Source organism: Haliotis rufescens, unplaced genomic scaffold (assembly GCF_023055435.1).
Source record: "Haliotis rufescens isolate VD_foot unplaced genomic scaffold, xgHalRufe1.0.p SCAF_21, whole genome shotgun sequence".
NCBI lineage: Eukaryota > Metazoa > Mollusca > Gastropoda > Lepetellida > Haliotidae > Haliotis > Haliotis rufescens.
The window spans coordinates 5,126,964-5,143,258 of NW_025963902.1; the positions used below are offsets into that span (position 1 = coordinate 5,126,964).

General features: G+C 39.6%; 16 non-coding genes and 1 pseudogene across 16 annotated transcripts; all 17 read left to right on the top strand.

Moving 5' to 3' along the window:
* The first annotated feature begins 1,267 nt into the window (after window positions 1-1,267).
* LOC124133495 lies at window positions 1,268-1,432 on the top strand. The gene has a single exon (XR_006860937.1). It is a non-coding gene; the product is annotated as a U1 spliceosomal RNA (small nuclear RNA).
* A 747-nt stretch (window positions 1,433-2,179) lies between these two features.
* On the top strand, window positions 2,180-2,344 carry LOC124133494. The gene has a single exon (XR_006860936.2). It is a non-coding gene; the product is annotated as a U1 spliceosomal RNA (small nuclear RNA).
* Window positions 2,345-3,092: 748 nt separating this feature from the next.
* On the top strand, window positions 3,093-3,257 carry LOC124133492. The gene has a single exon (XR_006860935.1). It is a non-coding gene; the product is annotated as a U1 spliceosomal RNA (small nuclear RNA).
* Window positions 3,258-4,004: 747 nt separating this feature from the next.
* On the top strand, window positions 4,005-4,169 carry LOC124133491. Its single transcript, XR_006860934.1, has one exon. It is a non-coding gene; the product is annotated as a U1 spliceosomal RNA (small nuclear RNA).
* Window positions 4,170-4,916: 747 nt separating this feature from the next.
* On the top strand, window positions 4,917-5,081 carry LOC124133490. The gene has a single exon (XR_006860933.2). It is a non-coding gene; the product is annotated as a U1 spliceosomal RNA (small nuclear RNA).
* Window positions 5,082-5,825: 744 nt separating this feature from the next.
* Window positions 5,826-5,974, top strand: LOC124133489 (annotated as a pseudogene).
* A 747-nt stretch (window positions 5,975-6,721) lies between these two features.
* LOC124133488 lies at window positions 6,722-6,886 on the top strand. Its single transcript, XR_006860931.2, has one exon. It is a non-coding gene; the product is annotated as a U1 spliceosomal RNA (small nuclear RNA).
* A 747-nt stretch (window positions 6,887-7,633) lies between these two features.
* On the top strand, window positions 7,634-7,798 carry LOC125382995. Its single transcript, XR_007222649.1, has one exon. It is a non-coding gene; the product is annotated as a U1 spliceosomal RNA (small nuclear RNA).
* A 747-nt stretch (window positions 7,799-8,545) lies between these two features.
* Window positions 8,546-8,710, top strand: LOC125382996. Its single transcript, XR_007222650.1, has one exon. It is a non-coding gene; the product is annotated as a U1 spliceosomal RNA (small nuclear RNA).
* A 747-nt stretch (window positions 8,711-9,457) lies between these two features.
* LOC125382982 lies at window positions 9,458-9,622 on the top strand. Its single transcript, XR_007222637.1, has one exon. It is a non-coding gene; the product is annotated as a U1 spliceosomal RNA (small nuclear RNA).
* Window positions 9,623-10,367: 745 nt separating this feature from the next.
* LOC125382977 lies at window positions 10,368-10,532 on the top strand. Its single transcript, XR_007222632.1, has one exon. It is a non-coding gene; the product is annotated as a U1 spliceosomal RNA (small nuclear RNA).
* A 747-nt stretch (window positions 10,533-11,279) lies between these two features.
* Window positions 11,280-11,444, top strand: LOC125382997. Its single transcript, XR_007222651.1, has one exon. It is a non-coding gene; the product is annotated as a U1 spliceosomal RNA (small nuclear RNA).
* A 747-nt stretch (window positions 11,445-12,191) lies between these two features.
* Window positions 12,192-12,356, top strand: LOC125382998. Its single transcript, XR_007222652.1, has one exon. It is a non-coding gene; the product is annotated as a U1 spliceosomal RNA (small nuclear RNA).
* A 747-nt stretch (window positions 12,357-13,103) lies between these two features.
* LOC125382983 lies at window positions 13,104-13,268 on the top strand. The gene has a single exon (XR_007222638.1). It is a non-coding gene; the product is annotated as a U1 spliceosomal RNA (small nuclear RNA).
* Window positions 13,269-14,013: 745 nt separating this feature from the next.
* Window positions 14,014-14,178, top strand: LOC125382999. Its single transcript, XR_007222653.1, has one exon. It is a non-coding gene; the product is annotated as a U1 spliceosomal RNA (small nuclear RNA).
* A 747-nt stretch (window positions 14,179-14,925) lies between these two features.
* LOC125382971 lies at window positions 14,926-15,090 on the top strand. Its single transcript, XR_007222626.1, has one exon. It is a non-coding gene; the product is annotated as a U1 spliceosomal RNA (small nuclear RNA).
* Window positions 15,091-15,839: 749 nt separating this feature from the next.
* Window positions 15,840-16,004, top strand: LOC125382984. The gene has a single exon (XR_007222639.1). It is a non-coding gene; the product is annotated as a U1 spliceosomal RNA (small nuclear RNA).
* The last annotated feature ends 291 nt before the right edge of the window (window positions 16,005-16,295 follow it).

Here is a 16,295-nt window from a genome sequence, read left to right on the forward strand (position 1 = left end):
TGATATTAAAACACATCTGTGACGTCATTCTATTGTTTGAACGCTCCATTATTTTTCAGGAATGGAGAGTTGCTTGTCAACTGTACATTATCTTGAATCAGCATTTGAATTTTTCTGTAGAGGGGAATGTCCGAGTAACTCTCCATTCCTTAAAAATAATGGAGCAGAGGCCCCGCAGGGGCCGAGGCCCATTATTTTTAAGGAATGGAGAGTTACGAGGATATTCCCCTACTTAAAACTCATCCCTACTTTTACACTTTGACAAAATATTCTGTAGTTGAAAATATTTGAAAATACGTACTGTGTGTAGTCCAAGTGCGGTCTGATAGTAATACAGTACTGTGGCAATGTGAAGGGCATATGTTGAGGCAACGATCATCCTACAATTTCATGTGAAGCGATTATGTATATTCTCTATGTAAATCCTAGGCAAATACATCTGTGGTGATCTAAATTGATCTATCAAAGAAAACGAATCTCCCAAATTGGGGAGATTCGAGCAGGTAACTTATATGTTGAGGGAAGGGTGCGTCACCGCCATCATCTAGTTCTTATCTCGTATGTTTATTCCGAAAATATTGGTATGTATGTTCTTCTGCATCAAACCCAGTGAACCGAACGAAAGATTTGGCCTGTGTTGAAACTATTCCGGAAAAGTTGTTATCTCAACTAGAGTTCTTAATACGGCCAGTGAAGTTGCACTGGTCAAGCTGTTAATGCTAACCTGAGTGTGTGTATCAATGTTTCATCATTTGGTTGTTTCTATATTTATGTTAAGACACTTTCAAAATAGCCCAAATTGGTTGTATGTGGAGTGGTATTTGTTATTTCAACTGCTATTATGTACTCTTAAAAGTACCTACTTTGAAAAGTTAGACATTTGTGAAAATCTGATGGGTATGACCTCACATTGGTCTTATTACTATCATGTGAGAATTCGAAAACCGCGCTATATACGTTTTCCGTACGTATCATGTTAAATAATGTACTTCTACAGAGACGTATGGTGTACGTCTACATGATATAAATTTTGCCTCTCTTAGATAGGTTCAGCTTAAAAAGTATCTATCTGTATGATAATTCAAAGAAAATAAAGTAAATAATATAGACCAAAATAAGAAGGGTTACTGTTACAGAAAGCCTTGTTGGTGGTACTGGATAGTTAATACCTGTAGTTTCTAAACAATCTGTGATAAGTCGCTGTAGTCACCTCATTTGAGTGAGACCCCCTACCAGAAGAAGTAGTGTGTTGAAAATGTAAGCTAGCATACTTACCTGGTACGGGAGGTTGCCGTTCTCAGCATCGGTTCTCCCAGGGTGAGGCCTTTCCATTGCACCTTGGTTTGGCTGACCTCTGCGATCTCCCCAAATGGGGGAGACTCGAGTACGTAATTTATATGTGTGGGGGAGTGTGCGTCCGCGCCACCCCCCGAAAATCAAACCAAATAATAGATATCTGTTGAATTTAATCTGGAGATGTTGGTATATGTATGTACTGTGTGTGCGTCCAAACCAACCACTGGAAACCAAACGAAAGGGTTGGTCTGTGTTGAAACTATTCCGGAAAAGTTGTTATCTCAACTAGTGTTCTTATTACGGCCAGTGAAGTTGCACTGGTCAAGCTGTTAATGCTAACCTGAGTGTGTGTATCAATGTTTCATCATTTGGTTGTTTCTATATTTATGTTAAGAGACTTTCAAAATAGCCCAAATTGGTTGTATGTGGAGTGGTATTTGTTATTTCAACTGCTATTATGTACTCTTAAAAGTACCTACTTTGAAAAGTTAGACATTTGTGAAAATCTGATGGATATGACCTCACATTGGTCTTATTACTATCATGTGAGAATTCGAAAACCGCGCTATATACGTTTTCCGTACGTATCATGTTAAATAATGTACTTCTACAGAGACGTATGGTGTACGTCTACATGATATAAATTTTGCCTCTCTCAGATAGGTTCAGCTTAAAAAGTATCTATCTGTATGATAATTCGAAGGAAATAACGTAAATAATATGGACCAAAATAAGAAGGGTTACTGTTACAGAAATCCTTGTTGGTGGTACTGGATAGTTAATACCTGTAGTTTCTAAACAATCTGTGATAAGTCGCTGAGGTCACCTCAGTTGAGTGAGACCACCTACCAGAAGAAGTAGTGTGTTGAAAATGTAAGCTAGCATACTTACCTGGTACGGGAGGTTGCCGTTCTCAGCATCGGTTCTCCCAGGGTGAGGCCTTTCCATTGCACCTTGGTTTTGCTGACCTCTGCGATCTCCCCAAATGGGGGAGACTCGAGTACGTAATTTATATGTGTGGGGGAGTGTGCGTCCGCGCCACCCCCCGAAAATCAAACCAAATAATAGATATCTCTTGAATTTAATCTGGAGATGTTGGTATATGTATGAACTGTGTGTGCGTCCAAACCAACCCCTGGAAACCAAACGAAAGGGTTGGTCTGTGTTGAAACTATTCCGGAAAAGTTGTTTTCTCAACTAGTGTTCTTAATACGGCCAGTGAAGTTGCACTGGTCAAGCTGTTAATGCTAAACTGAGTGTGTGTATCAATGTTTCATCATTTGGTTGTTTCTATATTTATGTTAAGACACTTTCAAAATAGCCCAAATTGGTTGTATGTGGAGTGGTATTTGTTATTTCAACTGCTATTATGTACTCTTGAAAGTACCTACTTTGAAAAGTTAGACATTTGTGAAAATCTGATGGGTATGACCTCACATTGGTCTTATTACTATCATGTTAGAATTCGGAAACCGCGCCATATACGTTTTCCGTACGTATCATGTTAAATAATGTACTTCTACAGAGACGTATGGTGTACGTCTACATGATATAAATTTTGCCTCTCTCAGAGGCGGTTCAGCTTAAAAAGTATCTATCTGTATGATAATTCGAAGGAAATAAAGTAAATAATATGGACCAAAATAAGAAGGGTTACTATTACAGAAAGCCTTGTTGGTGGTACCGGATAGTTAATACCTGTAGTTTCTAAACAATCTGTGATAAGTCGCTGAAGTCACCTCAGTTGAGTGAGACCCCCTACCAGAAGAAGTAGTGTGTTGAAAATGTAAGCTAGCATACTTACCTGGTACGGGAGGTTGCCGTTCTCAGCATCGGTTCTCCCAGGGTGAGGCCTTTCCATTGCACCTTGGTTTGGCTGACCTCTGCGATCTCCCCAAATGGGGGAGACTCGAGTACGTAATTTATATGTGTGGGGGAGTGTGCGTCCGCGCCACCCCCCGAAAATCAAACCAAATAATAGATATCTGTTGAATTTAATCTGGAGATGTTGGTATATGTATGTACTGTGTGTGCGTCCAAACCAACCCCTGGAAACCAAACGAAAAGGTTGGTCTGTGTTGAAACTATTCCGGAAAAGTTGTTATCTCAACTAGTGTTCTTATTACGGCCAGTGAAGTTGCACTGGTCAAGCTGTAAATTCTAACCTGAGTGTGTGTATCAATGTTTCATCAATTGGTTGTTTCTATATTTATGTTAAGACACTTTCAAAATAGCCCAAATTGGTTGGATGTGGAGTGGTATTTGTTATTTCAACTGCTATTATGTACTCTTAAAAGTACCTACTTTGAAAAGTTAGACATTTGTGAAAATCTGATGGGTATGACCTCACATTGGTCTTATTACTATCATGTTAGAATTCGGAAACCGCGCTATATACGTTTTCCGTACGTATCATGTTAAATAATGTACTTCTACAGAGACGTATGGTGTACGTCTACATGATATAAATTTTGCCTCTCTCAGATAGGTTTAGTTTAAAAAGTATCTATCTGTATGATAATTCGAAGGAAATAAAGTAAATAATATGGACCAAAATAAGAAGGGTTACTGTTACAGAAAGCCTTGTTGGTGGTACTGGATAGTTAATACCTGTAGTTTCTAAACAATCTGTGATAAGTCGCTGAAGTCACCTCAGTTGAGTGAGACCCCCTACCAGAAGAAGTAGTGTGTTGAAAATGTAAGCTAGCATACTTACCTGGTACGGGAGGTTGCCGTTCTCAGCATCGGTTCTCCCAGGGTGAGGCCTTTCCATTGCACCTTGGTTTGGCTGACCTCTGCGATCTCCCCAAATGGGGGAGACTCGAGTACGTAATTTATATGTGTGGGGGAGTGTGCGTCCGCGCCACCCCCCGAAAATCAAATAAAATAATAGATATCTCTTGAATTTAATCTGGAGATGTTGGTATATGTATGTACTGTGTGTGCGTCCAAACCAACCCCTTGAAACCAAACAAAAGGGTTGGTCTGTGTTGAAACTATTCCGGAAAAGTTGTTATCTCAACTAGTGTTCTTATTACGGCCAGTGAAGTTGCACTGGTCAAGAAGTAAATTCTAACCTGAGTGTGTGTATCAATGTTTCATCATTTGGTTGTTTCTATATTTATGTTAAGAGACTTTCAAAATAGCCCAAATTGGTTGTATGTGGAGTGGTATTTGTTATTTCAACTGCTATTATGTACTCTTAAAAGTACCTACTTTGAAAAGTGAGACATTTGTGAAAATCTGATGGGTATGACCTCACATTGGTCTTATTACTATCATGTTAGAATTCGGAAACCGCGCTATATACGTTTTCCGTACGTATCATGTTCAATAATGTACTTCTACAGAGACGTATGGTGTACGTCTACATGATATAAATTTTGCCTCTCTCAGATAGGTTCAGCTTAAAAAGTATCTATCTGTATGATAATTCGAAGGAAATAAAGTAAATAATATGGACCAAAATAAGAAGGGTTACTGTTACAGAAAGCCTTGTTGGTGGTACTGGATAGTTAATACCTGTAGTTTCTAAACAATCTGTGATAAGTCGCTGAAGTCACCTCAGTTGAGTGAGGCCCCCTACCAGAAGAAGTAGTGTGTTGAAAATGTAAGCTAGCATACTTACCTGGTACGGGAGGTTGCCGTTCTCAGCATCGGTTCTCCCAGGGTGAGGCCTTTCCATTGCACCTTGGTTTGGCTGACCTCTGCGATCTCCCCAAATGGGGGGGACTCGAGTACGTAATTTATATGTGTGGGGGAGTGTGCGTCCGCGCCACCCCCCGAAAATCAAACCAAATAATAGATATCTCTTTAATTTAATCTGGAGATGTTGGTATGTATGTTCTGTGTGCGCGTCCAAACAAACCCTGGAAACCAAACGAAAGGGTTGGTCTGTGTTGAAACTATTCCGGAAAAGTTGTTATCTCAACTAGTGTTCTTAATACGGCCAGTGAAGTTGCACTGGTCAAGCTGTTAATGCTAAACTGAGTGTGTGTATCAATGTTTCATCATTTGGTTGTTTCTATATTTATGTTAAGACACTTTCAAAATAGCCCAAATTGGTTGTATGTGGAGTGGTATTTGTTATTTCAACTGCTATTATGTACTCTTAAAAGTACCTACTTTGAAAAGTTAGACATTTGTGAAAATCTGATGGGTATGACCTCACATTGGTCTTATTACTATCATGTGAGAATTCGAAAACCGCGCTGTATACGTTTTCCGTACGTATCATGTTAAATAATGTACTTCTACAGAGACGTATGGTGTACGTCTACATGATATAAATTTTGCCTCTCTTAGATAGGTTCAGCTTAAAAAGTATCTATCTGTATGATAATTCAAAGAAAATAAAGTAAATAATATAGACCAAAATAAGAAGGGTTACTGTTACAGAAAGCCTTGTTGGTGGTACTGGATAGTTAATACCTGTAGTTTCTAAACAATCTGTGATAAGTCGCTGTAGTCACCTCATTTGAGTGAGACCCCCTACCAGAAGAAGTAGTGTGTTGAAAATGTAAGCTAGCATACTTACCTGGTACGGGAGGTTGCCGTTCTCAGCATCGGTTCTCCCAGGGTGAGGCCTTTCCATTGCACCTTGGTTTGGCTGATCTCTGCGAAATCTCGAGTACGTAATTTATATGTGTGGGGGAGTGTGCGTCCGCGCCACCCCCCGAAAATCAAACCAAATAATAGATATCTGTTGAATTTAATCTGGAGATGTTGGTATATGTATATACTGTGTGTGCGTCCAAACCAACCACTGGAAACCAAACGAAAGGGTTGGTCTGTGTTGAAACTATTCCGGAAAAGTTGTTATCTCAACTAGTGTTCTTATTACGGCCAGTGAAGTTGCACTGGTCAAGCTGTTAATGCTAACCTGAGTGTGTGTATCAATGTTTCATCATTTGGTTGTTTCTATATTTATGTTAAGAGACTTTCAAAATAGCCCAAATTGGTTGTATGTGGAGTGGTATTTGTTATTTCAGCTGCTATTATGTACTCTTAAAAGAACCTACTTTGAAAAGTTAGACATTTGTGAAAATCTGATGGATATGACCTCACATTGGTCTTATTACTATCATGTGAGAATTCGAAAACCGCGCTATATACGTTTTCCGTACGTATCATGTTAAATAATGTACTTCTACAGAGACGTATGGTGTACGTCTACAGGATATAAATTTTGCCTCTGTCAGATAGGTTCAGCTTAAAAAGTATCTATCTGTATGATAATTCGAAGGAAATAACGTAAATAATATGGACCAAAATAAGAAGGGTTACTGTTACAGAAAGCCTTGTTGGTGGTACTGGATAGTTAATACCTGTAGTTTCTAAACAATCTGTGATAAGTTGTTGAGGTCACCTCAGTTGAGTGAGACCCCCTACCAGAAGAAGTAGTGTGTTGAAAATGTAAGCTAGCATACTTACCTGGTACGGGAGGTTGCCGTTCTCAGCATCGGTTCTCCCAGGGTGAGGCCTTTCCATTGCACCTTGGTTTGGCTGACCTCTGCGATCTCCCCAAATGGGGGAGACTCGAGTACGTAATTTATATGTGTGGGGGAGTGTGCGACCGCGCCACCCCCCGAAAATCAAACCAAATAATAGATATCTGTTGAATTTAATTTGGAGATGTTGGTATGTATGTATGTACTGTGTGTGCGTCCAAACCAACCCCTGTAAACCAAACGAAAGGGTTGGTCTGTGTTGAAACTATTCCGGAAAAGTTGTTATCTCAACTAGTGTTCTTATTACGGCCAGTGAAGTTGCACTGGTCAAGCTGTTAATACTAACCTGAGTGTGTGTATCAATGTTTCATCATTTGGTTGTTTCTATATTTATGTTAAGAGACTTTCAAAATAGCCCAAATTGGTTGTATGTGGAGTGGTATTTGTTATTTCAACTGCTATCATGTACTCTTAAAAGTACCTACTTTGAAAAGTTAGACATTTGTGAAAATCTGATGGATATGACCTCACATTGGTCTTATTACTATCATGTGAGAATTCGAAAACCGCGCTATATACGTTTTCCGTACGTATCATGTTAAATAATGTACTTCTACAGAGACGTATGGTGTACGTCTACATGATATAAATTTTGCCTCTGTCAGATAGCTTCAGCTTAAAAAGTATCTATCTGTATGATAATTCGAAGGAAATAACATAAATAATATGGACCAAAATAAGAAGGGTTACTGTTACAGAAAGCCTTGTTGGTGGTACTGGATAGTTAATACCTGTAGTTTCTAAACAATCTGTGATAAGTCGCTGAGGTCACCTCAGTTGAGTTAGACCACCTACCAGAAGAAGTATAGTTGAAAATGTAAGCTAGCATACTTACCTGGTACGGGAGGTTGCCGTTCTCAGCATCGGTTCTCCCAGGGTGAGGCCTTTCCATTGCACCTTGGTTTGGCTGACCTCTGCGATCTCCCCAAATGGGGGAGACTCGAGTACGTAATTTATATGTGTGGGGGAGTGTGCGTCCGCGCCACCCCCCGAAAATCAAACCAAATAATAGATATCTGTTGAATTTAATCTGGAGATGTTGGTATATGTATGTACTGTGTGTGCGTCCAAACCAACCCCTGGAAACCAAACGAAAGGGTTGGTCTGTGTTGAAACTATTCCGGAAAAGTTGTTATCTCAACTAGTGTTCTTATTACGGCCAGTGAAGTTGCACTGGTCAAGCTGTAAATTCTAACCTGAGTGTGTGTATCAATGTTTCATCAATTGGTTGTTTCTATATTTATGTTAAGACACTTTCAAAATAGCCCAAATTGGTTGGATGTGGAGTGGTATTTGTTATTTCAACTGCTATTATGTACTCTTGAAAGTACCTACTTTGAAAAGTTAGACATTTGTGAAAATCTGATGGGTATGACCTCACATTGGTCTTATTACTATCATGTGAGAATTCGAAAACCGCGCTATATACGTTTTCCGTACGTATCATGTTATATAATGTACTTCTACAGAGACGTATGGTGTACGTCTACAGGATATAAATTTTGCCTCTCTCAGAAAGGTTCAGCTTAAAAAGTATCTATCTGTATGATAATTCGAAGGAAATAAAGTAAATAATATGGACCAAAATAAGAAGGGTTACTGTTACAGAAAGCCTTGTTGGTGGTACTGGATAGTTAATACCTGTAGTTTCTAAACAATCTGTGATAAGTCGCTGAAGTCACCTCAGTTGAGTGAGACCCCCTACCAGAAGAAGTAGTGTGTTGAAAATGTAAGCTAGCATACTTACCTGGTACGGGAGGTTGCCGTTCTCAGCATCGGTTCTCCCAGGGTGAGGCCTTTCCATTGCACCTTGGTTTGGCTGACCTCTGCGATCTCCCCAAATGGGGGAGACTCGAGTACGTAATTTATATGTGTGGGGGAGTGTGCGTCCGCGCCACCCCCCGAAAATCAAACCAAATAATAGATATCTGTTGAATTTAATCTGGAGATGTTGGTATATGTATGTACTGTGTGTGCGTCCAAACCAACCCCTGGAAACCAAACGAAAGGGTTGGTCTGTGTTGAAACTATATTGGAAAAGATGTTATCTCAATTAGTGTTCGTTATACGGCCAGTGAAGTTGCACTGGTAAAGCTGTTAATGCTAACCTGAGTGTGTGTTTCAATGTTTCATCAATTGGTTGTTTCTATATTTATGTTAAGACACTTTCAAAATAGCCCAAATTGGTTGGATGTGGAGTGGTATTTGATATTTCAACTGCTATTATGTACTCTTAAAAGTACCTACTTGAAAAAGTTAGACATTTGTGAAAATCTGATGGGTATGACCTCACATTGGTCTTATTACTATCATGTGAGAATTCGAAAACCGCGCCATATACGTTTTCCGTACGTATCATGTTAAATAATGTACTTCTACAGAGACGTATGGTGTACGTCTACATGATATAAATTTTGCCTCTCTCAGATAGGTTCAGCTTAAAAAGTATCTATCTGTATGATAATTCGAAGGAAATAAAGTAAATAATATGGACCAAAATAAGAAGGGTTACTGTTACAGAAAGCCTTGTTGGTGGTACTGGATAGTTAATACCTGTAGTTTCTAAACAATCTGTGATAAGTCGCTGAAGTCACCTCAGTTGAGTGAGACCCCCTACCAGAAGAAGTAGTGTGTTGAAAATGTAAGCTAGCATACTTACCTGGTACGGGAGGTTGCCGTTCTCAGCATCGGTTCTCCCAGGGTGAGGCCTTTCCATTGCACCTTGGTTTGGCTGACCTCTTCGATCTCCCCAAATGGGGGAGACTCGAGTACGTAATTTATATGTGTGGGGGAGTGTGCGTCTGCGCCACCCCCCGAAAATCAAACCAAATAATAGATATCTGTTGAATTTAATCTGGAGATGTTGCTATGTATGTACTGTGTGTGCGTCCAAACCAACCCCTGGAAACCAAACGAAAGGGTTGGTCTGTGTTGAAACTATTCTGGAAAAGTTGTTATCTCAACTAGTGTTCTTATTACGGCCAGTGAAGTTGCACTGGTCAAGCTGTAAATTCTAACCTGAGTGTGTGTATCAATGTTTCATCAATTGGTTGTTTCTATATTTATGTTAAGAGACTTTCAAAATAGCCCAAATTGGTTGGATGTGGAGTGGTATTTGTTATTTCAACTGCTATTATGTACTCTTAAAAGTACCTACTTTGAAAAGTTAGACATTTGTGAAAATCTGATGGGTATGACCTCACATTGGTCTTATTACTATCATGTGAGAATTCGAAAACCGCGCCATATACGTTTTCCGTACGTATCATGTTATATAATGTACTTCTACAGAGACGTATGGTGTACGTCTACATGATATAAATTTTGCCTCTCTCAGATAGGTTCAGCTTAAAAAGTATCTATCTGTATGATAATTCGAAGGAAATAACGTAAATAATATGGACCAAAATAAGAAGGGTTACTGTAACAGAAAGCCTTGTTGGTGGTACTGGATAGTTAATACCTGTAGTTTCTAAACAATCTGTGATAAGTTGTTGAGGTCACCTCAGTTGAGTGAGACCCCCTACCAGAAGAAGTAGTGTGTTGAAAATGTAAGCTAGCATACTTACCTGGTACGGGAGGTTGCCGTTCTCAGCATCGGTTCTCCCAGGGTGAGGCCTTTCCATTGCACCTTGGTTTGGCTGACCTCTGCGATCTCCCCAAATGGGGGAGACTCGAGTACGTAATTTATATGTGTGGGGGAGTGTGCGACCGCGCCACCCCCCGAAAATCAAACCAAATAATAGATATCTGTTGAATTTAATTTGGAGATGTTGGTATGTATGTATGTACTGTGTGTGCGTCCAAACCAACCCCTGTAAACCAAACGAAAGGGTTGGTCTGTGTTGAAACTATTCCGGAAAAGTTGTTATCTCAACTAGTGTTCTTATTACGGCCAGTGAAGTTGCACTGGTCAAGCTGTTAATACTAACCTGAGTGTGTGTATCAATGTTTCATCATTTGGTTGTTTCTATATTTATGTTAAGAGACTTTCAAAATAGCCCAAATTGGTTGTATGTGGAGTGGTATTTGTTATTTCAACTGCTATCATGTACTCTTAAAAGTACCTACTTTGAAAAGTTAGACATTTGTGAAAATCTGATGGATATGACCTCACATTGGTCTTATTACTATCATGTGAGAATTCGAAAACCGCGCTATATACGTTTTCCGTACGTATCATGTTAAATAATGTACTTCTACAGAGACGTATGGTGTACGTCTACATGATATAAATTTTGCCTCTGTCAGATAGCTTCAGCTTAAAAAGTATCTATCTGTATGATAATTCGAAGGAAATAACATAAATAATATGGACCAAAATAAGAAGGGTTACTGTTACAGAAAGCCTTGTTGGTGGTACTGGATAGTTAATACCTGTAGTTTCTAAACAATCTGTGATAAGTCGCTGAGGTCACCTCAGTTGAGTTAGACCACCTACCAGAAGAAGTATAGTTGAAAATGTAAGCTAGCATACTTACCTGGTACGGGAGGTTGCCGTTCTCAGCATCGGTTCTCCCAGGGTGAGGCCTTTCCATTGCACCTTGGTTTGGCTGACCTCTGCGATCTCCCCAAATGGGGGAGACTCGAGTACGTAATTTATATGTGTGGGGGAGTGTGCGTCCGCGCCACCCCCCGAAAATCAAACCAAATAATAGATATCTGTTGAATTTAATCTGGAGATGTTGGTATATGTATGTACTGTGTGTGCGTCCAAACCAACCCCTGGAAACCAAACGAAAGGGTTGGTCTGTGTTGAAACTATTCCGGAAAAGTTGTTATCTCAACTAGTGTTCTTATTACGGCCAGTGAAGTTGCACTGGTCAAGCTGTAAATTCTAACCTGAGTGTGTGTATCAATGTTTCATCAATTGGTTGTTTCTATATTTATGTTAAGACACTTTCAAAATAGCCCAAATTGGTTGGATGTGGAGTGGTATTTGTTATTTCAACTGCTATTATGTACTCTTGAAAGTACCTACTTTGAAAAGTTAGACATTTGTGAAAATCTGATGGGTATGACCTCACATTGGTCTTATTACTATCATGTGAGAATTCGAAAACCGCGCTATATACGTTTTCCGTACGTATCATGTTATATAATGTACTTCTACAGAGACGTATGGTGTACGTCTACAGGATATAAATTTTGCCTCTCTCAGAAAGGTTCAGCTTAAAAAGTATCTATCTGTATGATAATTCGAAGGAAATAAAGTAAATAATATGGACCAAAATAAGAAGGGTTACTGTTACAGAAAGCCTTGTTGGTGGTACTGGATAGTTAATACCTGTAGTTTCTAAACAATCTGTGATAAGTCGCTGAAGTCACCTCAGTTGAGTGAGACCCCCTACCAGAAGAAGTAGTGTGTTGAAAATGTAAGCTAGCATACTTACCTGGTACGGGAGGTTGCCGTTCTCAGCATCGGTTCTCCCAGGGTGAGGCCTTTCCATTGCACCTTGGTTTGGCTGACCTCTGCGATCTCCCCAAATGGGGGAGACTCGAGTACGTAATTTATATGTGTGGGGGAGTGTGCGTCCGCGCCACCCCCCGAAAATCAAACCAAATAATAGATATCTGTTGAATTTAATCTGGAGATGTTGGTATATGTATGTACTGTGTGTGCGTCCAAACCAACCCCTGGAAACCAAACGAAAGGGTTGGTCTGTGTTGAAACTATATTGGAAAAGATGTTATCTCAATTAGTGTTCGTTATACGGCCAGTGAAGTTGCACTGGTAAAGCTGTTAATGCTAACCTGAGTGTGTGTTTCAATGTTTCATCAATTGGTTGTTTCTATATTTATGTTAAGACACTTTCAAAATAGCCCAAATTGGTTGGATGTGGAGTGGTATTTGATATTTCAACTGCTATTATGTACTCTTAAAAGTACCTACTTGAAAAAGTTAGACATTTGTGAAAATCTGATGGGTATGACCTCACATTGGTCTTATTACTATCATGTGAGAATTCGAAAACCGCGCCATATACGTTTTCCGTACGTATCATGTTAAATAATGTACTTCTACAGAGACGTATGGTGTACGTCTACATGATATAAATTTTGCCTCTCTCAGATAGGTTCAGCTTAAAAAGTATCTATCTGTATGATAATTCGAAGGAAATAAAGTAAATAATATGGACCAAAATAAGAAGGGTTACTGTTACAGAAAGCCTTGTTGGTGGTACTGGATAGTTAATACCTGTAGTTTCTAAACAATCTGTGATAAGTCGCTGAAGTCACCTCAGTTGAGTGAGACCCCCTACCAGAAGAAGTAGTGTGTTGAAAATGTAAGCTAGCATACTTACCTGGTACGGGAGGTTGCCGTTCTCAGCATCGGTTCTCCCAGGGTGAGGCCTTTCCATTGCACCTTGGTTTGGCTGACCTCTTCGATCTCCCCAAATGGGGGAGACTCGAGTACGTAATTTATATGTGTGGGGGAGTGTGCGTCTGCGCCACCCCCCGAAAATCAAACCAAATAATAGATATCTGTTGAATTTAATCTGGAGATGTTGCTATGTATGTACTGTGTGTGCGTCCAAACCAACCCCTGGAAACCAAACGAAAGGGTTGGTCTGTGTTGAAACTATTCTGGAAAAGTTGTTATCTCAACTAGTGTTCTTATTACGGCCAGTGAAGTTGCACTGGTCAAGCTGTAAATTCTAACCTGAGTGTGTGTATCAATGTTTCATCAATTGGTTGTTTCTATATTTATGTTAAGAGACTTTCAAAATAGCCCAAATTGGTTGGATGTGGAGTGGTATTTGTTATTTCAACTGCTATTATGTACTCTTAAAAGTACCTACTTTGAAAAGTTAGACATTTGTGAAAATCTGATGGGTATGACCTCACATTGGTCTTATTACTATCATGTGAGAATTCGAAAACCGCGCCATATACGTTTTCCGTACGTATCATGTTATATAATGTACTTCTACAGAGACGTATGGTGTACGTCTACATGATATAAATTTTGCCTCTCTCAGATAGGTTCAGCTTAAAAAGTATCTATCTGTATGATAATCCGAAGGAAATAAAGTAAATAATATGGACCAAAATAAGAAGGGTTACTGTTACAGAAAGCCTTGTTGGTGGTACTGGATAGTTAATACCTGTAGTTTCTAAACAATCTGTGATAAGTCGCTGAAGTCACCTCAGTTGAGTGAGACCCCCTACCAGAAGAAGTAGTGTATTGAAAATGTAAGCTAGCATACTTACCTGGTACGGGAGGTTGCCGTTCTCAGCATCGGTTCTCCCAGGGTGAGGCCTTTCCATTGCACCTTGGTTTGGCTGACCTCTGCGATCTCCCCAAATGGGGGAGACTCGAGTACGTAATTTATATGTGTGGGGGAGTGTGCGTCCGCGCCACCCCCCGAAAATCAAACCAAATAATAGATATCTGTTGAATTTAATCTGGAGATGTTGGTATATGTATGTACTGTGTGTGCGTCCAAACCAACCCCTGTAAACCAAACGAAAGGGTTGGTCTGTGTTGAAACTATTCCGGAAAAGTTGTTATCTCAACTAGTGTTCTTATTACGGCCAGTGAAGTTGCACTGGTCAAGCTGTTAATGCTAACCTGAGTGTGTGTATCAATGTTTCATCATTTGGTTGTTTCTATATTTATGTTAAGAGACTTTTAAAATAGCCCAAATTGGTTGTATGTGGAGTGGTATTTGTTATTTCAGCTGCTATTATGTACTCTTAAAAGTACCTACTTTGAAAAGTTAGACATTTGTGAAAATCTGATGGGTATGACCTCACATTGGTCTTATTACTATCATGTGAGAATTCGAAAACCGCGCCATATACGTTTTCCGTACGTATCATGTTAAATAATGTACTTCTACAGAGACGTATGGTGTACGTCTACATGATATAAATTTTGCCTCTGTCAGATAGGTTCAGCTTAAAAAGTATCTATCTGTATGATAATTCGAAGGAAATAACGTAAATAATATGGACCAAAATAAGAAGGGTTACTGTTACAGAAATCCTTGTTGGTGGTACTGGATAGTTAATACCTGTAGTTTCTAAACAATCTGTGATAAGTCGCTGAAGTCACCTCAGTTGAGTGAGACCCCCTACCAGAAGAAGTAGTGTATTGAAAATGTAAGCTAGCATACTTACCTGGTACGGGAGGTTGCCGTTCTCAGCATCGGTTCTCCCAGGGTGAGGCCTTTCCATTGCACCTTGGTTTGGCTGACCTCTGCGATCTCCCCAAATGGGGGAGACTCGAGTACGTAATTTATATGTGTGGGGGAGTGTGCGTCCGCGCCACCCCCTGAAAATCAAATCAAATAATAGATATCTCTTGAATTTAATCTGGAGATGTTGGTATGTATGTATGTACTGTGTGTGCGTCCAAACCAACCCGTGGAAACCAAACGAAAGGATTGGTCTCTGTTGAAACTATATTGGAAAAGTTGTTATCTCAACTAGTGTTCTTATTACGGCCAGTGAAGTTGCACTGGTCAAGCTGTAAATTCTAACCTGAGTGTGTGTATCAATGTTTCATCAATTGGTTGTTTCTATATTTATGTTAAGACACTTTCAAAATAGCCCAAATTGGTTGGATGTGGAGTGGTATTTGTTATTTCAACTGCTATTATGTACTCTTGAAAGTACCTACTTTGAAAAGTTAGACATTTGTGAAAATCTGATGGGTATGACCTCACATTGGTCTTATTACTATCATGTGAGAATTCGAAAACCGCGCCATATACGTTTTCCGTACGTATCATGTTAAATAATGTACTTCTACAGAGACGTATGGTGTACGTCTACATGATATAAATTTTGCCTCTCTCAGATAGGTTCAGCTTAAAAAGTATCTATCTGTATGATAATTCGAAGGAAATAAAGTAAATAATATGGACCAAAATAAGAAGGGTTACTGTTACAGAAAGCCTTGTTGGTGGTACTGGATAGTTAATACCTGTAGTTTCTAAACAATCTGTGATAAGTCGCTGAAGTCACCTCAGTTGAGTGAGACCCCCTACCAGAAGAAGTAGTGTGTTGAAAATGTAAGCTAGCATACTTACCTGGTACGGGAGGTTGCCGTTCTCAGCATCGGTTCTCCCAGGGTGAGGCCTTTCCATTGCACCTTGGTTTGGCTGACCTCTTCGATCTCCCCAAATGGGGGAGACTCGAGTACGTAATTTATATGTGTGGGGGAGTGTGCGTCTGCGCCACCCCCCGAAAATCAAACCAAATAATAGATATCTGTTGAATTTAATCTGGAGATGTTGCTATGTATGTACTGTGTGTGCGTCCAAACCAACCCCTGGAAACCAAACGAAAGGGTTGGTCTGTGTTGAAACTATTCTGGAAAAGTTGTTATCTCAACTAGTGTTCTTATTACGGCCAGTGAAGTTGCACTGGTCAAGCTGTAAATTCTAACCTGAGTGTGTGTATCAATGTTTCATCAATTGGTTGTTTCTATATTTATGTTAAGAGACTTTCAAAATAGCCCAAATTGGTTGGATGTGG